General features: G+C 38.5%; 1 protein-coding gene across 1 annotated transcript in view; it reads left to right on the top strand.

Annotated features, from left to right (window-relative positions):
- Positions 1-6,344: 6,344 nt before the first annotated feature.
- The window catches only part of LOC127653396 (glutamate receptor ionotropic, NMDA 2C-like), a 116,806-nt gene continuing 97,470 nt past the window's right edge, over positions 6,345-25,680 (top strand). Inside the window, exons 1-2 of the mRNA XM_052140069.1 lie at positions 6,345-6,741; positions 7,314-7,800. The gene's annotated coding sequence lies outside the window, so the exon portion shown is untranslated. The remainder of the gene's footprint in view (positions 6,742-7,313; positions 7,801-25,680) is intronic.

The following is a 25,680-nucleotide window of genomic DNA, read 5'->3' on the forward strand; positions in this document are numbered from 1 at the left end:
ATCTCTGAAACATGACTGACAAAAACTGTCTCTGAGCAGCCCTGTATGATAGATTAATTGACATTTACATTTTACATTTATTCATTTGGCAGACACTTTTATCCAAAGCGACTTACAAAAGAGGAAAACATAAGCAAATCATCTTAAGGAGACATTTGGATGAAAAGTGCCATACTACAATGTTTCACTAGCATCAGAATAGCAATCAAAACAGATTTTAAATGCAACAAGAATTGTTTTTTTTTTTTTTTTAGTGACCGGTTAAGTGCTTTTGGTAAAGATGTGTTTTTAGCCATTTTTTGAAGACAGAGAGTGAGTCAGCTTCACGGATGGAGTTGGGAAGGTCATTCCACCAACGTGGTATGATGAAACTGAGAGTCCTGGAAAGTGTTCTGGTGCCTCTTTGTTTTGGTACGACAAGGCGACTTTCCTTAGCTTCTTCTGGTGGGAGTGTAGATTTGCATAAATTATTTTAGGTATGCTGGAGCAGACCCAGTGACTGTTTTGTATGCCAGCATCAGAGCCTTGAATTTAATACGTGCATCAACCAGCAGCCAGTGGAGAGAGACAAAGAGTGGTGTAACATGTGCTGTCTTAGGTTCATTAAAGACCAGACGTGCTGCTGCATTCTGGATCATTTGCAGAGGTCTAATTGCACATGCAGGAAGGCCTGCAATGAGAGAGTTACAGTAGGCCAGTCTAGTTATGACAAGTGACTGAACGAGCAGTTGTGTGGCATGTACAGAGAGGAAAGGTCTTATTTTCCTGATATTGTAGAGTGTAAATCTACATGATGTTGCAGTCTTTGAGATGTGGTCTGTGAAATTTAGCTTGTTATCGACCCCTAGATTTCTGACCGTTTTGGAAGGCGTTACTGTTGTTGCACCCAACTGCACGGTGATGTTGTGTTCAACAGCAAGGTTGGCTGGAAAGACAAGGAGTTCGGTCTTGGCAGGGTTGAGTTGAAGGTGGTGTTCTTTAATCCAGGCCGAGATGTCTGCCAGACAGGCAGCGATTCGAGCAGTCACTGTGGTGTCGTTGGGCTGAAAAGACAAGTAGAGTTGCGTGTTGTCAGCGTAGCAGTGGTAAGAGAAACCATGTGACTGAATGAATGAGGAGAAGTGGTCCAAGCACTGATCCCTGAGGTACCCCAGAAAGTAAATGATGTGGCTTGGATACCTCACCTCTCCAGGCTACCTTGAAGGACCTACCTGAGAGATAGGAGGTCAACCAGTCCAGCACAGTTCCTCTGATGCCCAGAGTAGAGAGGGTGGAGAGCAGAATCTGATGGTTGACTGTGTCAAAGGCTGCAGAAAGGTCCAGCAGAATCAGAACGGATGATTTGGATTCAGATGAATGTTAATCAACTTTTAGTGACAACAACAGACTGATCAACCCAGTCTCATGAAAATCCGTACATATTTTATGAGCTGGCTATTTCATATGATTTCGTACGAGTTCGTTCATATCAATTTTTATGATTTCATCACGTGCAAATTCCCGGATGTTTAATGCGGAATTAAGCGTGAGTTCCCCGCACGAGGCGTTAAGGACATAATTAGTAATATTATGCCCTTCCCAAACCCCTTATCTAAACTTAACCAATCAGTAGAGTGTGTAAACATGATAGCAAGCTGTTGTGTGTGACAGAAGCAAGTAATTGCATTGTATTAGATGGAAACGATATCCATCGGCGTCATTGGCATTAGTGAAAGTCGTAAGAATTAACCAAATGTAGAAGAGTCATATGAATCATTACGATTTCACCGTGAGAGTGTGTAACACTGATTAGTGCATCATTACAATATATATGAAAACATAAAACCCAACCTGCCTTGAATCAAAGCAGTACTTTTGGGAGTTTGTGAATCACTGGGTAAAGACGAAGTTTTTGATTCTATTCTATTTTGATTTAATGATGTGCTACAGATGCTATATAGTACTTAAAGACCCCTGAAATTGCTTCACAAATGCGGTTTTCTTGCATGTATTTCCTATTGAAACAGGAAGTTTGGGCTCGTCCTTTTAAATAAACCATGATTTGCTACTTGTTAGTCAGTTACAAGTGGTATTTGGGGGAGGGACACTCTTCTTCAGTTGATTGGACAAAATATGTGTAGTGCACGATGAGTCATCACTATTCAATATATGTCAATTTTCCTAGAAGAGAAAGTCTGTATGTTTTAAATGTATGCATCTGCTAAAAGTTAATTTTGACAACTTTTAGGAGTACACTGGCATGAAGATGACCTCAAAATTAACAGCCAATGATTAAAAGATACCACAATCCTATTTCGATTTCATGAAATCTTTAAAACAGTGCTATGTGCACCTGTTAACCTACACAAGAGTATTTCCAAACTGAACTGATGCATGTTAAAAACACTCTTTGATTGTGCATGAGTCATCTCAGATGACAACAGGGGCGAGATACCTATAATTTTATTGGTAGAAGAGAGAGAGAGAGAGAGAGAGGGCATTAGAAAGAGGGACGAGCAGGTTTGAGGACGTAAGCTGAGCTGTTGTTCAATACACTGAGACGTCTGGCTATATTTGGCAGCTCCGTTGAGATCCAGCCCATGCCAAATTTGGCATTTTTTCCTCCTTTTCCCATTTTCCATCACACACTTGGCAAATAATACCAACTTCTACACATAAAGAAAGAGGGAACGCATACTTGTCAGAATGTAAGATGCATGTTCAACGAATTCAATTACATTTTATTATTCAATAGTGCTTTACAAACCTCCCAGAACAAGCCAAAGGCAAGAATGGCAAGGAAAATCAAGATGTTGAAGAAACTTTGGGAGGAACCAAGACTCGGCCTGGAAGCCTTCCTACACAGGCTGATACCTATGGTGCTTTTTCCCGCTACTAAAGAGAGAAAAAAATCTAATTATTTTGACTTTATATATAAACTCGCAATTCTGAGCCATAAAGTCGCAGTTAAGAGATTTACAGTCGCAATTGAGAGTTTATATCTTGAAATTGTACGTTTATATCGCAGAATTGCAATTTTATAAAAGCTCACATTTATAAGAAATTAAGTCACAGCTGTTAGGTACCTAATCGCAATGACTTTTTTTCAAGGTGGGATCCAACTTCCATAGATACCAGAGGTCTAAAAAATGTGTTTCAGTGTCCCTACACTCTCTACACTCCCTACCAATTTCTGCTAATATCTAAATTAACTGGTTTTATTAAAGTTCAAGACCAATATATTATATAATATCATTGAAACAGCCTGACCTTATAAGGTAACATCAACAAAAGTGAATTTTAAGAGGTAGAAAAAGGCTCGTTAATCTGATTAATGTAATTTTTTCAATGTTAAAATGTTCTTTCTCGAATGCTAACTTAATATACATACTATAAGTCAAGTATGAGTTTACCATTTGTAGGTTGATTTGACCTAAAAGTGTAACACTGTGGCTTTGTTGTGCCATCAAAACATTGTTCTGTTTATTTGTGCATTATGACTAGCCGAACACAACAACACTGTCTTGGACCAATAACATGAGTCTGGGGCGGGACTATCTGTTTATCCAACCATTAGAAGACAGGGGGAGGTTTCTGAAATCTGTTTGGTGGCGCTCCTATCTGCGAATAAATTTTACACTTCAGTCTAAACAAACCCACTTTTTAAAGTGTACGTTAGAAATATTCCCTCAGTAATGATTGCTAAAAAGATTTGCGGAGTACATTTTTATATTAGTTTTAACCATCTCTCTCTCCTTTTATATCTCTTTCTCTTCTGTTGTTAATATTGGCCTGGATGGAGTTCTAGCATGTGAAAGGTTGAGGCCAAGTCGTGTAGAGAGAGCATATGTCCATCTGTCCCTCTATCTCTTTCTCTCATCCTGACATGTGTGTACTCCTCCGCCCCATGGCCACCTGTGAGACTTCCTGTGTGCCTTCTGCTGTTGCTCCGCTAACGTTCGAGCTAATCTCCGATTCCTCGCCAACAGGTACTGCTGACGTGCTAACGGCCACAATCAGCACTGAGTCTGATCTCAGTTACTGCTACAGCAAGTCCTCGAATGTCCTTTGTGTATTTATGCTGCCTTCATGTGCTATCTGAATCATCCAACTTCCCACTTCTGAAGTGGTAATTACGAGTACGTCATGTTCAAGTGCTTTGTTGTCGGAATTTTTTTTCATTCGTATATATTTCTTGAGGAACTTTTATTTTGACAACATACTAATATTTCTCAGCTTGCTCACTATTATGGGATTTTGGTCAAATACAAGCAATTTTTATGGTATAAAAATGTTCAACATGCATCAAATGGTTGCTGATATACATAAATGAATATGAGCAAAATGTAAGTGCTAACAGTTAACTGTATTTAGAAAAATTTATAAAACCTGTCATTCACTACAGAAACTATACTCTCCTCTGCCATGTTGTAAGTTTAGGGCTCCTCCCATCTGATCTCAGTTTCCCAGTTGTAATTACGACTTGAAGGTTCGTTCATGTGCACCTTCCAAGTAGGAAACTCGTGTTTACGCTAATTCCGATACGTGAAGGCAGTGTTAATCAAGGTGTTGTGGGTAGTTTACAGTGCATTGCCATGTACGGTTGTTAAGGTGTTCCGTGTGGTTATTACCATATTGCTATGCAGTTGCTGGGATGTTCTGGGTGGTTGCTAGGTGGTTTCTATGGACCTAAATGAAAAGATTCCACCCCCTAGTCTCTATATTCTGGTCCCTATATGGCTCGGGTCCCTCCTTCAGTGTAAGCCTATGGTTTTTTGGCCCGTTTAATGGTCCGCCAGACCACAGCGGGCAATAAAATAAAAACAAATCATAAAATTAAATGGATGTTTTTCAAATTTAGAATCAAGAGATTTAGGTGAAATCCAGGCTACAGTGGCTTTATACACACTTACAAAAAATCTTGAGGTTTGGCTAACTTGCTGCAAATTTTCCTCAAATTTTGTTTTCATTTGCAAATGAGCTTACGATTTGCCGCAAATGTTTGGCAGAATTTTGCAGCTCCTCAACAGTAGTGGTCAACCTGCTGCAAACCTTTGGCAACAGAGGACATTATTGCCACTACTGGCAAACACTTCAAGGACAAGCCTGTGGAAACAATGAAGAGTTTGCAGCAAAGCTCATTTGCATGTGAAAATAATCATTGGCGAATTTTCAGCAAATTTGCCAGAACTCTAGCTTTTTGTAAGGTTGGTACTTTGTAAGGTTGGCACCTGCCAATTGCCAATGCGCTGTCTGGTTGAACATGCTTAACGTACATTTTTGCTTTACTGTGAGGGTAACAAACATCAGTACTCAAGGGGGCGATAGAGTTTTTACCTTTAAAAGTTTGTGCCATTAAACCTGATGTGTTTTTATTCAGGTAAATTGCTATACATATATTAACTTTAACTTACTCTGCTATATTCTCTTCAAACTGTTGCTTTGCCATGACAGTAGTTGACTTGAAAAAAAAAACTCACCATAGAAGCGGACAGTCCACACTAATGTCCGCTACAGCGCCCCTTGTGGCAACATTGAGAATGCAACACATACTTGCTTTGTGTTAATTGCGGTCTGACACATTTTGGAATGCAACAACTCACAAAATCCAACTTGTGTAGCTAGAAGCACTTCAAATACATACTTGCACCAAATTAAACTTAAATATTTTCATGTAAAAAAACGTTACACATTTTAGTCCAATTGTTAGCTAAAAGTTTGTTCAAGCCCAAAATTATACTCTGAATGGATTATACAGTAACAATTATAAAATGGAAAATAACTTTCTATATGGTTATATTTAAATTCGATTAATCTATAGCTATAATGAATTTTTTCGCATTCAATATAGGATCTTTATCCTTTATTTACATGACAGTGGAGATAGACAGGTGAGGGGGAATGAATTGGGATATGACCAAACTCGAACCTGAGTGTAGGATTGTCCAATATCTTATGGACACAACAAGATAATCGCAGCACATATTTCAGATTTAGATTCAGACAGATTTAGAGCAACTGGTAGTAAAACCTTTCTAGATTCTGCACACAGAAGTTACTGTTATAGATAAGATTATGAAATATAAAATTGGGACTGAAGGCTAAAGTATTTCATTCTCAAAGCAACCTGCTATGAATATCAGGTCTGGACTTCAAAGAATACGAGTGGAAAATGCCTTACAAGCATGGAAGCCATCTGTTGAAGAAGAGTTATTAAAAAGAAATAGATCTGGAGGAATAGAGAACAAGATGGGAAGGTGGTAGAGAGAGTTAGAGAGAGAGAGAGAGAGAGAGAGAGTTAGAATAAATCCTTACCACATAATGATTACGACTCACAAGTCCTGCCTGTGATATGGAGTGCAGAAGGAGCCCGGATTACAACTACAGTAATCTGAGAACCGCAGCCGCACTCTACAGCTACAACTGAACATATAAACTCCAACCAACCATCAGTGGACGGGGACAAAATAGCTTCAACCAAAATGCACAACTGAACATGGCATCGCTCTACAATTTAAATCAACCAGAAAAAAGAAAATACATACAAATCTCAAGGGGACAAAAAGAGGCAGAAATGTATTTAGGCTAGGAACCAACAGCCTGGTACTAAAACAAGAAGCTCCACCTGTCAGCCTGTGCCTCCTGTTCGTACAAGCACTGACAGATCCTGGAAACTGGCAGTTTTTGGAGAATTCAGTGGCTTTTTTTTTTTAAGGGAATGAGGACTATTTTTGAAGCATGAGCCAGGAACAAGAGAACAAGGTAAACAAAAGTTTTGAATGTTTCTGTGGACTTTAAAATATGTCTGAACCTCACTATAATCTTCAGTAATGATCGTTTTCGCATGGAGCTGAGGGAAAGTTAAGGAAATTGAGTTCTTGATTCTCCCTATACTTATAGACACCATGGTGTCAAGTTCAGTTTTCTTTCCTGTATTGACGCATTTCCTATTGAAACATCCGTGATTTACTGAACCCGTTAAGATCACAAACCCGAACCCTTTAACTAACCCTTACTATACCTAACCCTGACCTATACTGTCAGTTGCAAGTGGTATTTTAAGGGGCAGGGACATTCACATTTTAGAGAGCATTTGATTAAACAAAATCTGTGAAGTGCAAGATGAGTCATCAATATTTTTGGTCCGTTTTCGCAAAATAGAAAAGACTGAAAATGTTATACGTGTGCAACTACTAGTAGTACACTAGCATATACAGTGGATGAACGCAACGCTAACGGATTTGGACTAAAACTCAATGTCAAATTTAGTTTATTCTTGATTGTGCAATGTATTGAGTGATCCGTAAGGTAATTTTTCCATTTGAATTGGACAGATTTGGACAGATTTCATTTGCACGCGTCCAGTCAGAGTCGAGACGCGTCTGTTTACCTAACCACGGACCATCTAGGACAAGGATCCCTTTATGCTTGACTTCAACAAGACAGTTGTGGACATCCGTCCCCTCTCTGTCGTTCCTCCTCTGGCATCCGTTTCTTTCCCTCCATCTCTCCGCACACACCTCCTCGTTTCTCCCTCCCCCCTCCCTCCCTCCATCCATCCCACCCTCCCCTCGTGGAAGATGATGTGACCTTCTGCCAAACTGCTAGAGACCATGCTACTGTCACAGTGGGATCTTCTGTCCACACTGAAATAGACTCAAACAGGAGGAAGGAGGAAGAAAGGGACAGAGAAAAGGAAACAGAGAGAAAGAGAAAAGGGGAAGGAGGGACGGGGGAAAAGAGAATAGAATAAATCAGGACAAGTCAAGGAGGAGATATGTGCTGTCGGGAGTCCGGGCTGGATGTGGTTTGCCAAAACAGGTAAATGATCACCTTTACTTATGTCACAACTGTTGCTGGGGTATGCGTGCATGTGAACATACTTTAAATGGGATGTTTGTGGTTGTACACCTGTTAATGTGGGGTGTTAATGGTAAAACTGTGTTTAAATTGGAATTGGAATTTAATTGGAAATTGTGTTGGTATAAAATGAGCTTTTTTTGGTTTAGGTTTTTAGACAAAAAGAGTTTAAATTAATGCTTAATTCTGATATTAACATATCAGACAAATATCTCTATCTTATAGGTTGCATCAAACTCTATAACTATATGGAATATTGTGTTGTGTGTGTATGTGTTTTGCTAGGACAGGGTGATACAGCTCTATAATCTCAAGTCGGTACACCTACAGGTTGCCTGCTTGTTGGAACAGTGAAGTTTGCCTGGAAGAAATTAATTCCAAATATGCATGTTGTTGTTATAGTACTTAGCTTTGTGGTTCTCGACTTGCAGCTACTATAAAGAAAGATTAAGTACCTTACACTGCAGACGGAGTGTGTATCAGTTAAAGTCATTGTGTGGGAATGTTAAAGCAGCAGAAATTGAATTCCGTCGAGAGGTGAACCAAGATATCTTGGAAGCGAAGCGATGACAGCTTTCAGTAATTACTGTTGGGAGCAGTTATTATGGAGCACACGACTGACGCATTTGGGAGCGATCCCAAAGAAGCTGTGATAATGTGCCACTTTCTTAGCGAGAAAAGAGGGTGCTTCATAAAAGCAAGGTACATTAATGAAAAAGAGGGAATATTTGGAAAAAAAGAGAAGGGAACAGCGTGTTTTTAGATCCAAATCACAAGTAACCTGGTACAAAATGTTCAGGTAAAAGAGGAGGGCAAGTTATTATGAATTCTCAGTGGTGGGTGACAGTTGTGAAATTAAAAGAATCCCAACTATGCTCCAGGGCAAATAGAAAAGCATCAACTGCTTCCACTCATATCTAGAAACATTTAAGGGAATAATTAATCAGTTGTGAAACAGGAGATGATTAGTACAAATGAACAATAGTTTTGAATAAATGTATGGAATATGCATCATACGTGTCAAAATGTAATGTAGTACAGTTTATCTGAACAATTGAATGATTTTGTGGAAATGACCTGATTGCCCTTGCATCCTCGTTCTCCTTCGGAACAATGCCATCAGAGTTATTATACATATTGCTATCAGAAGAATTGCAACAGTCTTTGTTGAACAAAGATATGACCTTCACATTGGCAACTGAGCTGACAAATGATTTTAGATAAACGAGAAGAATCCTAAAATATCTGTTTCAAAGCTTGGTGCATTCTGTGTTTTGTATGTTGTAGTTAAAAGCAGGTTGGTCGGCTCTAGGTGGGCACGTGCCAGCGTAGTGAGTTTGCAGAGAAATGCAAAGAAGATCTATGTAGGGTTGAGACGACATTTGCATCATAGCAGTATTGCATGAGTAGTATGTAGTATGCAGGACGCAGTGTTCATTTTAAGAGTGTAGGTCAGTTGCGTCAAGTGGCTGAATGTTTGGTCAAGAGTATGAGGTGTCCTCTTTACATACTAATTGTTAATAATGACTATATTCTGCATAAGCCTGTGTAGATCTGGAGAGAAATCAACCAAGACACCAAATGTCAACTTTTTCTATTTTTCCTGTTGAATATTAAGAAACACGATGACTACAATTCTCAAGGTTAACCTGTGAAGGTTAGTGCACATATAGCTTTCATCATTTACTCTCTTAATCAGGAAGAATACAGTGCTCAAACTAGATTTTTGCTGCTTGCCCGTGCTGCAAGCTCTGGTTTCCAGAGTGTTGATATACAATTTCTAAGGTGAAATTAGTGTTTTTAGCACATTGTTATGCAGTTGCCAGGGTGTTCTGGGTGCATGTTAGTTTATAGTCCATCCCAAGCCCATCCCAGTTTCATAAAACTGGTTTGTGAGAGATTGTATTATGATATACGTTATAAGTAACAGAATGCAACAGTGCCCACACACTTTTTCAGCCATATTGGTTCAGGAAGTATTTTTCCCATTAATGTTTTCCATTGGGATTTCATAAAATTCTTCATAAAAGAGTTCCAAGTAATGAACCAAACCAGCCAGCTCTGAGGTCAATCACAACATTACAAACTTTAATTTGAAGCACAAATACCAGAAAATCACAAGGTACAAGACTGTGTATTTTACGTCTTTCATGAGCGAATTAACTAAAATCGCATGAGTTTTTTTGCCGGGATAGGTTTGCTACAATTCTCTTTGAATGCTTTCTCTTCAGGAAAATGGTAGTTTTCCACCATTTTTTTTTTCCAAATGCTTTCTTCCGTGAAACAAAAAAGGAAATATTAGCCAAATGTTAGTTTCAAGTCACCATTCACTTACATTGCATCTTTTTACCACACAATGAAAGTGAATGGTGACTTGAGACTAACATTTGGTGCAGTGGTGGCTCAGTGGTTGAGGCTCAGGATTACTGACCAGAAGGTCGGGGGTTCAAGCCCCAGCACCACCAAGATGCCACTGTTGGGCCCTTGAGCAAGGCACTTAACTCCAGGTTGCTCCGGGGAGATTGTCCCTGTAATAAGTACACTGTAAGTCGCTTTGTATAAAAGCGTCTGCCAAATGCGTAAATGTAAATGTAACATTTGGCTAATATTTCCTTTTATGTTTCACGGAAGTAAAAATGTTAAACTGGTTTGGAATTACATTAGGGTGAGTAAATGATGGGAGAATTTTCATTTTTGAGTGAACTATCCCTTTAACAGTAACCGGATGAAGATGCAAGCTTATTGCCACACCTGAATGAACTACACCTTGATTGGTCATGTTTTGGCCATTAATATACTGGGCTGCCAATATAGCATTCATTATCGTCTTCATTAACCAACATCTATTAAACTGCCACCAAGAATGGCACTGTTGCCCCTGTGCACAATTAATTTGCTTTGTGTGTCTTTAAGTGTCTCTGCACAAAGATTAAATGTTGTTATTTGGCATCAGGTGATTTCAGACATATATAAATATATAGAATAATATAAAAAATATAAATATAATGTAATTTCTCAAATCAACTGTGGAAATGTGTCAGTGCAACTACTGAAGTGTGCTCATTAGTCTCATTAGTTCCTTACTGTCTTTGTGTGTGCTAATGTGCATGTTTGTATTACATAAATACTGTGAATGTGTGGCTACAGTGTACACGTGTAGCTTGTGTAGCAAATTTGTGTTTGTTGTGGATATGTGTTGCACATTGGCCATTGTAAGGATTAAGACAATATCTGTTTAGAAATTTATGTTTAACTGTTGATTTGACCAGTGCACTCTGGTCGACACCCTGCCACAGAGAGAAGCCCACCTTCACAATCTTACATTCTTACATACATTTTTGTGCAAAAGTCACCAACACCATGCTAAGTTGGCTGTCAGAGTGTTACTATGCATTTGTTAATGGCTAAGGTGTTCAGTGTGGTTGCTAGGGTGTTGCTACTTGGTTGCAAGAGCATTACTATGCATTTATTAAAGGCTAAGGTATTCAGGGTGGTTGCTACTTGGTTGCAAGAGCATTACTATGCATTTATTAAAGGCTAAGGTATTCAGGGTGGTTGCTAGGGTGTTGCTAAGTGGTGTCCAGAGCAATTCTATGCATTTGTTATTTGCTAACGTGTTCAGGGTTGTTGCTTGGGGATTGCTAAGTGGTTCCCAGGGCGTTACTATGCAGTTGATAATGTTTAAGATGTTCTGGGTGGTTGCTAGGGCATTGTCAGGTGTTTGTTTTGGTGTTCTAGGTGGTTGCTTGGGTGTTGCTACAGTAGGTGGTTGCCATGGCTCTACTTTTGGCTGATAATGGCCAGTGTGTTCTAGGTGGTTGCTAGGGCATTGTTAGGTGGTTTACAGTGTGTTATTATGGGGTTGATAATGGCTATGGTGTTCTGGGTGGTTGCTAGTGCATTGCTAAGGGGTTGGCATCCAGCCATGCGTTTATGGCTGTGCGTTACTATGCGTTTGTTATTGGCTAAAGTGTTTAGGGTTGTTACTTGGGCATTACTATGCAGTTGATAATGGATAAGGTGTTCTGGGTGGTTGCTAGGGCATTGCTAGGTGGTTGCCAGGGTGCTACTATGCGGCTGATAATGCTACGGTTTTCTGGATGGTTGCTAGGGTTGTGGGGTGTTCCCGGTATGCAGCGGTTAGGAAGGACAAGGAAGGACAACCGGTGAACCGGCGACAGGGTCATGGGTGCCCTAGGCTCATTGATGTGCATGGGGAGCGAAGGCTAGCCCATCTGGTCCGATCCCACAGAAGAGCTACTGTAGCACAAATTGCTTAATTTGATGGCCATGATAGAAAGGTGTCAGAAAACACAGCCCATGCTGACCCCTGTCCACTGGCGATAGCACCTACAATGGGCACATGAGCGTTAGAAATGGACCATGGAGAAATGGAAGAAGGTGGCCTAGTCTGATGAATCACATTTTTTTTTTTAGATCATGTGGATAGCCGGGTGCGTCGTTTACCTGGGGAAGAGATGGCAGCAAGATGCATTATGGGAAAAAGTCAGGCCGGCGGAGGCAGTGTGATGCTCTGTGCAATGTTCTGCTGGGAAACCTTGGGTCCTGGCATTCATGTGGATGTTACTTTGACACGTACCAACTACCTAAAGATTGTTGCAGAACACATACACCCCTTCATGGCAACGTTATTCCCTGATGGTAGTGACCTCTTTCAGCAGGTTAAAGCGCTCTGCCACACTGCAAACATTGTTCAGGAATGGTTTGAGGAACACGACAAAGAGTTCAAGGTGTTGACTTGGCCTCCACATTCCCCAGATCTAAAAAAAAGCACAACAGTCTGATTAAATCCCCTTCATTGTGTCCATAGTTTTAACGATATCTTATAAACCTTTAAAGATAGACCTACTGTGAGCTCTGAGGTTGTTAATAAATGGTATATGCTTCTGCCGAAGCCATCAGTCCATGTTATTTCAAAAAATCATGTTTGATGACAGGATTTCTGGTGGAGAACTACACTACCCATTGTCTTGAAGAGGAAGCATCCACTAATCAGGGAATTCCAGCAAACCTATCCCGGCAAAAGAGCTCTGCGGAACGTTTCATGCGATTGTAGTTCATTCGCTCATGAAAGACGTAAAATACACAGTCTTGTACCTTTGTATTTTTGTCTGATTTTTAGATATTGTTGCTTCAAATTAAAGTTTGTAATGTTGTGACTGATCTCAGAGCTGGCTGGTTTGGTTTGTTACTTCGAACTCTTTTATAAAGTGGTGGTGGTGGTGGTGGTAGTGGGCTAAAGCACATAACTGGTAACCAGAAGGTCGCTGGTTCGATCCCCACAGCCACCACCATTGTGTCATTGAGCAAGGCACTTAACTCCAGGTTGCTCTGGGGGGGATTGTCCCTGTAATAGGGGCTCTGTAAGTCACTTTGGATAAAAGTGTCTGCTAAAATGCATAAATGTAAATGTAAATAATTTTATGAAATACCTATAGAAAAAAAATGAATGGGAAAAATACTTCCTGAGCCAAGATGGATGAAAAAGTGTGTGGGCACTGTTGCATTCTGTTACTTATAACGTATATCATAATACAATCTCTCACAAACCAGTTTTATGAAACTGGGATGGGATTGGGATGGACTATAAACTAACATGCACCCAGAACACCCTGGCAACTGCATAACAATGTGCTAAAAACACTAATTTCACCTTAGAAATTGTATATCAACACTCTGGAAACCAGAGCTTGCAGCACGGGCAAGCAGCAAAAATCTAGTTTGAGCACTGTATTCTTCCTGATTAAGAGAGTAAATGATGAAAGCTATATGTGCACTAACCTTCACAGGTAAAATTCTGCTTAACATCATATTTTGTGTTCCATGAAAAAAGAAAGTAAAACAGGTTTGCAACAACATGAGGGTGAGTAAATTATGACAGAATTGTAATTTCTGGGTGACCTGTTCATTTAAGGCCATTCTGTTGTCCAGTATCTGAGTGAGTGGTTCTGCTTACAGCCTTTGATGAGATCAGTCAGGAACAACATCCAGAGCTGTGTCACCGCAGGACGATGCCTCGTCAGCAAGCTGTTACACGACGTGTCACCCAAAGATCCTTAGCTTAATGAAATGTTTCACACACACACACATATAGAGTGATCATAGACACAGAAAACCCAAGTGCACTGTTTTATATGTACTTGTATATGGATAAGACCTTAAAGGTGACGCGTGTTCTAATTTTTTTTTATATTAAAAAGCTTTCTTCTACACTGCAAAATGACACGTCATTACGTGTTAACTTGTGCAGTGCTCTATAAGTTGAGCTACAGCTCAATTCGATCCCTTTTGAACAAGCTTGAAAATGTAGCTGGTTAAGTAATGCAAACGTTAATATGTATCGCCTTACAAGTTATGACCTACAGTAAAAACTTTTTAATCTAATTAGAAAGCATAGTGTAAGTCACAGAGAGAAAAATGAGTGTTTATTAACTGATAATCTGGCATTTTACTTTTTTTTGTGTGTGAAAGTGAATACAAATCATTGTTGTTGTAGCGCGGCTAGCGCCTCTAGTGTTCATTTAACCAGGAAACTGCTGCGATATGCATATGCGGAAATCGCGTGGCGGGGGGGTGGGTCGGGGTGTCAGGACCCCGCTATCTGAGGGTTGTCCCCCCCCCAAAATATCATTAAAATATGTGTATTGTAAATAATATAATGATATATTCTTAAAATTATTGTTTAAGAAATAAAATAATACAAATGCAAATGGGGTAACAACAAAAAAACCCTTGGTGTCCCCTTCAAAAATTGCTCTTGAGAATTGTTATGTTTATTGTCCCCCCCAACATTTTTATGAAATTTTCGCCCCTGGCGATATGTACAAAAAAAGAAACATTTTGTAAACATGTAGGTATGTAAAGCGATTTCATGAGACCAGGCTGCATTTACAAGTGGACTTCCTAAAAAAATGTAAACGCTGTGGGTCTGTGGCGCTATCAAAGCATTGTTTTTTGACCAATGACGGGGTAGTGTTCAAGGAAACCTGTTTGAAAACAGTCATTATTTTTGCAATCCATTTGGTCGTGCAAGCGGCGCAGAAATAACACACTTTTTTAACCTTTAAAAGAGAGAGAAAGGTTAGCAATGCAATGAGCACAAGGTAACAAGATTACATGACAACTATAACACACCCATGGAAAAGCAGAGCTTGCAAGATTGCCCCAAGGTCAAGCTGAAGAAATGATACAATTCTCAAATCAACATGCTCCCAGGGAAAGATGTTCTATCAATCAGGCTAATTCCTTTGAGAAACAGGCAGGAAATGAACAGTTCTCTTGCGACCGCAGGTAAAAATGCACATTTCCACTTTACTTAACAAGTATGGTACACCAGAATTTCTCATAGACATAAATACAATGAGCGACAGTCTAAAAGCTGTTGTATTTACGTCTTGTTGACAGTCACAGTTTCAGTTTTGCTGCCTTAGGGGCTGTTCACATCGAACACATATTTGCATCTGTTTTTAAATCATTTTTCCATGTAAAAATGGACTAGATGGATGTCTTTGACACAGATGTCATAGTTACTATATTGTCAACACTCAGCAAGCCGAGCGAGTGGGTGTCAGATCCACAAGCCAGATTACAAAACAAAGTGGTATTTTCATATGCGGATTACCCCGTGAAAGTGTGTTTGTGGGAGTGTGAGGGACAGCGAGTGTTGTGTGCGTTTGTGTGTGTAAAGCAGATACACTGCTGTTAAAGTAGTGGGATGACATCTGGATGGGGGGTGATTCTGTGCCACAACTTCAGCTTAAGGGTGTCTTAGTGTGATCCTGCACTCCATATAGCACACACACACACACGCGTGCGCGCGCACGCACGTGGGTAGTTGACAAATGGACATTAACTTTTTGTCAACATCAAGACTTTAGGTTAAAGGGATAGTTCACCCAAAATGAAAATGTTGTCATCATATACTCACTCTCATGTTGTTCCAAACTCATTTGACTTTCTTTTGTGGAACACAAAGGAGATGTTAGGGCTGTTAAAGGGATAGTTCCCATAAATCATGCCATCCCAGATGTGTATGACTTTCTTTCTTCTGCAGAACACAAGCTCTAAAAATTACATTAAGGAAACATAAAAGTAATCCATAAGATATCAGTGGATTAACGTACTGTTTGTCTTCTGAGCAATGCAATCACTTTGGGTAAGAAACAAATAAATATCTTGTTCCTTTTTACTACAAATCTCCACTTTCACTTTCACTTTCAGAATGCAAAAGTGCAGATTTATGGTACAAAAGGACTTAAATATTGATCTATTGCTCACCCACACTTATCATATCGCATCTGAAGAAATGGATTTAACCACTGGAGTACTTTTATGCTGCCTTTATATACTTTTTAGACATTCAAAGTTCTGGTCACCATTCACTTACATTGAATGGACCTACAGAGCTGAGATATTTTCAAAAATCTTTGTTTGTGTTCAGCAGAAGAAAGTCATACACATCTGGGATGGCATGAGAGTGAGTACATAATGAGAGAATCTTCATTTTTGGATGAACTTTCCCTTTAAATAGCTTCGGTATAGATTTTGAAGCTTGTAGTGTAGCTAACTACTATTTTAATTCCTATTCCTTTAAAGCCGAAGTATACTTCGGTTGTCCGCGTTGCTAATCGAGCCGCACATAGTATGCATGACGCAAATTTCGTCATCAGCACAGTCTGTGTGAACTGTTTGTATGCTACCCAGCTTTTCTTGACACGCGAAGAGTCCTCATTTGTGCATATCGTCAGCGCAAATGAGTCGTAGAGCTCATGCGTCGAGCGTGTTCGTATTCACTCACGGTCAAATTAGTATACTTTTAAAAGGCAACACGGTCCACTGGACGCGGAAATATGTAACACAGAAAAACAAAGTATACCCGGGTCTTTAGGGACTCAGTCACCATTCACTTTTATTGGAAAAAAGATGCAATGAAAGTGAATGGTGACTGGGGATAATGTTCTGCCTAATATCTCCTTTTGTGTTCCATGGAAGAAAGAAGAAGTCGTACAGGTTTTGGAAGAACGTGAAGGTCAACATGATGACAACATTTTTCTTTAGGGGTTGAACTGTCTCTTTAAAATGTTCATATTTACTGTAAGTGATTTTTTATATATATATTTTTAGCTTTTCACCACTTTAAATAAAAAAATATAATTTCACAATGGTCCTGTGGTGTGACAAATTAATTTTTAACAGTACAAATATTGCACGTAATTAAAACTGTGATTTGTTTTTAAACAATATAAAATTCAAAAGCAAAAATAAAAATATTATTAATGTAATTAGATTTTTATTTGCTATGCAACACTGGAGACAAACTAAGAAAGGCTATATGTCTCAATTCCACTTAAAATTACAGGGTGAAGTTGAGACATATAGAGAAAGTTAATAAATCCAGACGAACATATATATTATAATATCTTTTTAAGAAGAGACAGAAAAAACATGATGTCAACTGCCTATATGCATCTGTGGATACAAGAAAACCCACTAGCCACAGATGGTATTTGCCTCGCATCATAACCCAACATGTATCGAAGTTTAATGTTAACAGTGGTGCCATTTAAGATATATGGAGTGTATGGCTACATGTGTCAAGTAAAATGGATCATTGGCCCTGCAACACATTTTCAATTCCAGGGTAATCTGCTGCCTTTCAGACATTTTTACAGTTAAACAGGCTGGAAAAAAAAAATCCTCGCTTGCACGTAAAAACAGAACCTAAAAAAGGAAAACCGGCTTGTTGTGCGAGGAGGGCTGACAGTGAGTGAGAAATGTGTTGGGGAGAAAAGATCTTTATGGATGGACTCTTTGCATCCTTGTAGGACTCTGGGTTATTAGAGATCTATACAGAATGTCCCAGCCACTGGTCCTGGACCAGTTCTGTGTCCTTTGAGATGATCAAGAATAATACTGTTACCAGAGAATATGCAAATCACTAGAGTCAGAATGCATCATGGTTAGAAATTAAGGGGGGATAAGGGAAAAAATGACACCAAATTGGACAACAATACCCTTAAAATTCAAAATGTGGGGCAGAAAATGCCCCATGTATTGATTTTTTTGACAAGAAGTCACCATTTTCTTATAGGTTTTACTTACCTTTTAGCTACCAACCCATTAAACGAGAGTAATTCAGTTCAGTAATATCTGCAATTCCCACAATGTTGGACTTAGGAACGTTCTACAAAGGCTGGAAAATGTTCGGCTAGTCACCTTGTATGGCATCTGATCAGACCTGCAGTCTTACTCAGAATCAGTCAGTGTCATGTTAAGCCAGCATGACTGTGCTTTAATGAGTCTTAATGGCTCATTAATGGCTCATTAAGGCACAGTCATGCAGTAGCCTTAATGGCTGCCCTATAGCACAGTCACATAGTAAATACACTGTCGAACACAATACTGCAGTCAACAGACTACTGTTACAGCAACCTATTGTTCCTGATAGAGGACTTTATGCTATTTAACAAAAGCAGATTGCAATACGGTCGCCAATTACTGTGAATTGTTGCTTAAACCAGGGTTAAAAGTTGCCTTAAAGGCGCACTCAGTAACTTTTTTGTTACATCTAGTGGCATGGATGCAGTATCATTCAAAATCAATAGTTTTCAGTTACAGTTGTCATTGTAGAAATTCACTATTCAACACTATTTAATCCAAGAGTGAAATTATTAACAGGGCGGTTCCTGAGATTAAGCGAGTTGTATTTGACTGGTCATGTGATCCTAACATGGCAGCCCCTATGAGGGGACCCTCTCCATGTAAAATAAAACAGCTTTTATAAGATTACTAATATAACTGGAGTCACATTTGAGTGTTCATGATTTTATACATATATTTTTTAATTATACTTAATTTATTTTGGTGTAAAACTTTTTAATGAAGAATAAAATCACTTAGTGCACCTTTAAAGCTGATATGTATAATATTTTGTGTGTTTCATCCTGTCCCAGCTTAATAGAGGCAACTGTAAGTCAGCCATTTTTAGGTGATTTCCCAAAACTCTTCAACTCTGGGGCATTTTCGGGCTTCTGCCGGCAATTTTTCACACTCAAATTTAAAAGCTCTCCATTTACATATACTGTGGACTACTGAAATTGCCAAAATGTTGCAATTATTTCAGAAAAATACAATAAAAAAAGACTCAAATTATTCATAAATAATATTGTATATGTTTGCAATCTTATGATGAATAGAATTTTTGTTTAATACAAATATTTTTGTAATTCTGGTTCTGTTCACTGCAGCTCCAAAAAGCCTTATTCTATTCCACTAGATGGCAGCAAGTACTAGAAAAAAGAGTTTTGTCTTCTATCAACTTCTGTCACATAATGTCCATCTGAAATATAGATGGTGCTCTAACACATTTTAGCCCTCAAAGATGTGCTCATCCACAGACATTCAGTGCATTCATGCACCACAGTCGTTATTTAAATATCTCGGCCTCTGAGTGGACTAGAAGCTCAGTCTAGGTGTCATCCCCTTTGCGATGATGTATATGACGTATAACATATATTTCTAATGATTTGTTTAGCATGCTTTTCCTGCTTTATGTATTCAGAGACTTGAACATATTAAGCATATTACACATATTAAACGTTTTTGCGACATAGAACCCCCTTTGGACCCACGGGCGGGTCCGCTGAGTTGAAGAGGTTAAAATAAACACCATTTCTGGAGTAAGAGATCCATTATGAAAGGATGTAAGCAGAAAGAAGTGAAATGATGTTCTCTGTGTTGACAGCATTCATGTGACTGTTTGTTACCGAAGTTAATAACGAAGCCATAATGACTGAATTAGAAACAATAAGAGTAAATATCAGCATGGAGGTTGTCAGGACCCATGACAGACAGCCAGACATGGAGTTACAACAGCTAGGAGGCGAAAATCTGATGACAAGCTGAATGAATGTTGCAGTTAAAACATTTCTCAGCGCCACAGTCATGAAGTTCAAGATTAAAATGGAGAGCTGACCTTGATCTGATGTGACAATAATGGTGCCTGTTTATCGACTTGGATGTTTGTCTAAAAATGAGATCAGCGAAGGTGGGTCTAATTCAAAATGGCCATTTTTATGAGAGCAGCTTGCTTGGAAAGTCACAGTTTTTAAGCTTAAAGCTGAAGTATGTAATTTTTTTGATGTTAAAATACTTTCTCCTATCCCAGCTTGCAGGGACAACTATAAGTGAGCCATTCATAGTGTGAAAACAGTGTAATTCCTGTGACTGTGGTGCTTTACGTTGTGTTACACGTTTCACTGGAGCTTCCTGGTGGAATGAACACTAAAAGCGTTACAACAGTTGTGCTTTTTTTCAGTTTCACGACTACAATGGCTGATTATGACTTTATAAACATGTAAATGGAAAATATTCATTTTCACACTTCTATGACAGACACACCTACATTTACATACTGGTTGGAGTGTGATTTACTTCCATGGTAGCTCACCTGTTAGAGTGTTGGACTTTGGACTCGGAGGACTGAGGCTCCAGACCAGTGAAGCATGTAGGCTGACACATGAGACAAAAGTGTCATAGAAGTGACACAAAATTACATGGTTGGTTCAGAAAATTAGCTTTTTATGTTGCATTTGCGACAAGACCACTATCAGTTAGGCTTAGGTTAGGAAATATGTTTTACTCATTAATCCTTCATCTAAAATTCAGCTTAAAAACCTTGTCTGATTACAACATAATTTCACTTGCTACTGGCACCACCCGCTGGACATTTCAGTGGGAAATTGCTGCCCAACATGTAACACAGCACGTAATTATGGTTTGCAAAAATGGTCATGTAAATTTCATGAGACCATACTGATTGTGCCAGTATTTTTGCGATTCAGTTTAGTGATGATTGTTTTACACAGAAATGATACACTTCACCCTAAACTTTTGTTGCACAGAAAGGCAATTTTTTATTTATTTTTATTTCTTTACAAAAAAACGCAAACATTTTCCTTTAAGGGTAAAGTGTTTCTGTGGAAAGAGACTGAGGGTTTCCAACCTCAGTTTCATGACAATTCATTATAATTAGTAAGGTATGGCAAAATCGTAAGATTTACAAATGATTTAGCACCACTTCTACTCAGCCTATTTGAAGAATCTTTTTCCTCTTATACACTACATCTGACTACGTGAAAAGCAGTTATATCACTTATTCTTAAGAAAAACAATAATCCTCTAGAGTGTGGTTCTTATCGTCCTGTATCTCTTCTTAATGTAGATAGACAAATCACTTGGTAAGATGCTGGCCCATAGGTTAGAAACTGTCTTGCCTTCCATAGTATCCAGCAATCAGACCGGATTTATTAAACATCGACAATTGTTTTTTAATATATGCAGACTCTTTAATATTCTTTATGATCCCACTCCATCTGATGTTCCTGAGGTACTGCTATCACTTGATGCTGAGAAAGCATTTGATCGGGTGGAGTGGGATTACCAAATTCAGGTTTGGTTCTAGATTTATCCATTGTATTAATGTTCTTTATACATCCCCTATGGCAGCAGTATGTACAAACAATAAATAATCTCCTTTTTTGTTGTAAAGCAGCACAAGACAGGATTGTCCTTTATTGCCCCTTTTATTTGCATTAGTATTGGAATCATTTGCTATAGCTTTGCATGATCAGATTACCATTAGGGGTATTTACAGAAGAGGCACTGAACATAAAGTTTCTCTCTATGCAGATGATATGCTAGTGTATTTGTCTAATCCATTTACAAATTTACCAGACCTGATTGGATTGCTAGACAACATTGGAAAAATGTCAGGTTATAAAGTGAATTTACAGAAAAGGGAACTCGTGCCCATAAACCTTTCTCATTTGACTTTGGCTAACCACTTTCCATTTAAAATCGTATGAACTGGCTTTTACAAGAAACGAAACGAACCAATGAATGATTTTATTATGATTTTTCCTAAGTTTACCCCTTACCCAAGCCATAATCATTATCTTTATAGAAAAATTACTTTTGTGTACTATGGAAGAAAGAAAACGCGGGGGTTTGGAATGTGACGAGGGAAGCGTATTAAAGGTTTTTGACATTCAACGTTCATTTATAGGCCTATTGTATAAATAAAAATATGGAAAATTTGATGTCTGTATTGTAATTCTTTTCGTTGATTAGTTGGTCTCTATGAGAATAAAAGTCATACCTTTTCGTACAAGTTAATTTTGCCATCTCGTACAAATTATTGTGTTATCGTGAGACTATGCTGGGATCAGATCAGTGCAACATAGAAACATTGGCCCAACCAGTGACTTATGTTTAAGGCAGGACTATCTGATTGTCCAACCAATGGTAGAGCGGGGAGTGTATGGGATTTCATTATTTTTGTAATTCTGCTTGGTCATGCCAAACACCATTTATCAAAACTCATATTGAACGGCAAAGCAGTTTTTCAAATAATACTTTAACCCGAAGAACTGAGAAATGCTCTTACCTTTAAAGGTAAGTGTTTCAGTGGAGAGAGACTGAGGGACGAATTCATTACAGACTTCTTGGTATTTCAGTTATGTGAGCATTTAAATTAAGTCATTGTCATTCCTTTCAGCACAAACACACCTTCTTTTTATGCAAATGGGTCTTTTTTTGTATACTTTATTCACAAAACTCAGCACTATTTGTCAGGCGCAATCAACTTTGCATTATTACTGCCCGTATAAACTAGGCAGTAAATAGAATTGATTTAAAAACACATTTCTGTTGATTAAGGTAGCAGTAATTCATGAAATGATGGATATTGCTGGGCACAGATCCACAGTGTAGTCAAGCACATTTTCTGTATTTTAAAGCGCCGATTCAGGTCTCTGGATCACAGCGGAGGAGGAAGTATTTTAACATTGAAACTACATACATCACTTTTCAATTTAAAGCACCACATTGAAGCTCCGAATTGTCTCTAATTACTGTAATAAACACACTATACAAAATATATAGTGAACGTATAATGTAAAGCTATAAAGTATGTGAAAAGCAGACACCTGAAGTAGTTGGAAATCCACAGTATCCGTGCCTGCTTTTCAAGCAAGTAACATGAATTTTTGGTGGTGTAATTCTTGTGCAGTATTCAATTTCATTAATCTAATAGGTCATGCACAGGAAGTGAAGCAGTGCTTTTTGCTCTTGGGATTATAACTTTGAACTATTATTGCTTTATTCTTTTGATATTAAAATCGACACACGTTGGAGATGTGCCTGGTCAGGTAAGGGCAAGGAAGGAGTTATGGGACAGGAGTCTTTAAATATCAGCGTAACGCAGAGAGGAATCAGAATATGATGGAACTGGATATGAAATATTATTCCATTTTACATATCAAGAGTCAAGAATGTCCCAATTAAAAAATGTGAATAAGATATTCATCTCAGGTATGGAGGGAATTACTTTTGCAAGAGCTGTATATTTCTTTCTAGAAATGTGTTGCTCTTCTTAATGTGCTAGAAATTTCTAATGGGATTATTTACAAATGTTTGAACCTGCATTGACAATGACCTTTAGGTTACCAATTAGAATTTTTTTTGAGAGACTAGAGACTCATAAAACCAGATTTCTGCTCTAAAACCAATTCTACACTGACATTTTTTCTCCCAATTTGGAATGCCCAATTCCCAGAGTGCTTGTAAATCCTCGTGGCCGCGTATTGATTCGCCACAATACGGGTGGCAGAGGACGAATCCCAGTTGCCTCCACGTCTGAGACCGTCAACCCACCCATCTTATCACGTGGCATGTTGAGCACGTTGCCACGGAGACAAAGCGCATGTGGAGGCTTCACGCCATCAACTGCAGCATCCACGCTCAACTCACCACATGCACCACCGAGAACAAACCACATTATAGTGACCACGAGGATGTTATCCCATATGGCTCTACCCTCCCTTGCAACTGGGACAATATGGTTGCTTAGGAGACCTGACTGGAATCACTCGAACTAGAGAACCCCAGGGGTGGTAGGTGCTGTAAGCGATTTTAGCCGTTTAGCTTTTTCCAAAACCCAGCATTGCAAAGACAACAAATTAGCTTTATTGAGAACAACATCGAGTAGAAACGGTTGTTAAAAAAACAGCAGTAAAATAGCGCCCTCAACTGACAACTGTTATGAACAACATGGCATAAATATGGCATTACGTCTCAATAATTCAATGCAACTAAAACACTATGAAAATGTGCATGTTATTAACGGGAAGAAAGCGTCATTGTCTGCGCCAGATGACACATTTTTGTTTGCTGTTTACAGAGTCTAGTGCTGAGCCCGGTGAGATATCTCAGGACACTTATTTCATTAATATGTTTCAGGGAGAAGGACATTTTTTTGCATTCCTTTCCATGAAAAAAAAATGCCTACAGCACATTTAATTCAATTGTGGATATTGGTTCTACAAAATGAGTTTCTTTGATATAAAATTAAAATATAGGCTCTTCACCGCTGTTCAAACGCTCCACGGATCGCATCATTTATAAATATTTTCTAACTGAATAGACTAAATATTAAAAGAAATGACAAAAAAAGTAGTCTCTTCAGTAATCAAAATACTTTTTGAATTTAACTGTATTCTGATTACTAATGATTTAAATTGTAACTGTAGTGGAATACAGTTACTAATATTTTGTAGTCCCGTCACATGTACTCCGTTACTCCTCAACCCTGTATACAGCGTATACATTTTTGTACTGTTTAACAAGTAAGGTGTTGCTGAGAGTTTACAGATCCCCAATCAGTCAGTATACTGATGATCCCTCAGTATTTACTTCATGAGAAAAGCAATACACACTGATTTATTTAGAATTATGTACCCAACCTTGACCTAACCATTATCTCCTCCACAATGGACCCTTTTCACAGACTGTTATGAGGCGTTTCCATCTTATTTAGCAGCGTAAATCTAGCAAACTTTAAAATATGTAGTGTAAATTTATAACATTATGCACTGTTTTATACTTTACAGGAAGCATTTAAAAATATTAGTTACCACAGCTGCGATGGGGTTTCTAAATCAGGCGCTGAGGGAGTGACGTTAAATTTGACATCTTCTCTCTTCTGACTGTCGTAATCCACCGCTTTCTATTTGTTTCCTTTTTTCTTTTGTTGTTGGAGCAAACAGGTATGCAAACATTTTATTTTCTGTGGTCTCCCATTGACTGCTATATAAGTTAACCCTGCAATAGTTTACTTCGGCATTCCAAACCCGGATATGTGAAAAGGGTCCATGTTAACCTACAAAAAAATCAACATGACAGAAACACCTCTAAATCCCATCATAACAGAACATTAAGCACTAGCAAGTTTCCTACTTCATTTTCAAATGTACTCTCCCAATCCAGTCCCATGAAACCATGCTGGAACTGGAAATCCCCTGCAATGTTTCAGCAATTGATTGATGCATTTCATTTTTTCATAGTTCCAACACAATTGGATTAAGTGGACATAGATGGATTGTACACACTGAAATCAAGTTGAGACCAAATGGTAAATAATTGTGTTGCATTAGCTCAATTTAAAAAGTTAATTGATCAAGCAGTAAAAATCAAGTGGTGTGAACAACAACCATTAGAAGTCTGGATCTATTTGAATATTTCATGGCAATGTGATCATATCACTTTTTGATGACTGTGTTGAATACCACTTGGACTTCACGCATTATAATTAGGTTGTCATCTTAAACATAATTGTATTAAAGGTGCACTCCCTTCTTAACTCCTTTTAACACCTAAAGACATGAATTGTAATTTTGCATTTGCATAAACATTAAAATGAAGAGTCCAGTCATATCAGTACCCTTATAAAAGCTGTTTTATTCTACATGGAGAGGGTCCGCA

This window comes from Xyrauchen texanus, chromosome 12 (genome assembly GCF_025860055.1).
Source record: "Xyrauchen texanus isolate HMW12.3.18 chromosome 12, RBS_HiC_50CHRs, whole genome shotgun sequence".
Lineage (NCBI taxonomy): Eukaryota > Metazoa > Chordata > Actinopteri > Cypriniformes > Catostomidae > Xyrauchen > Xyrauchen texanus.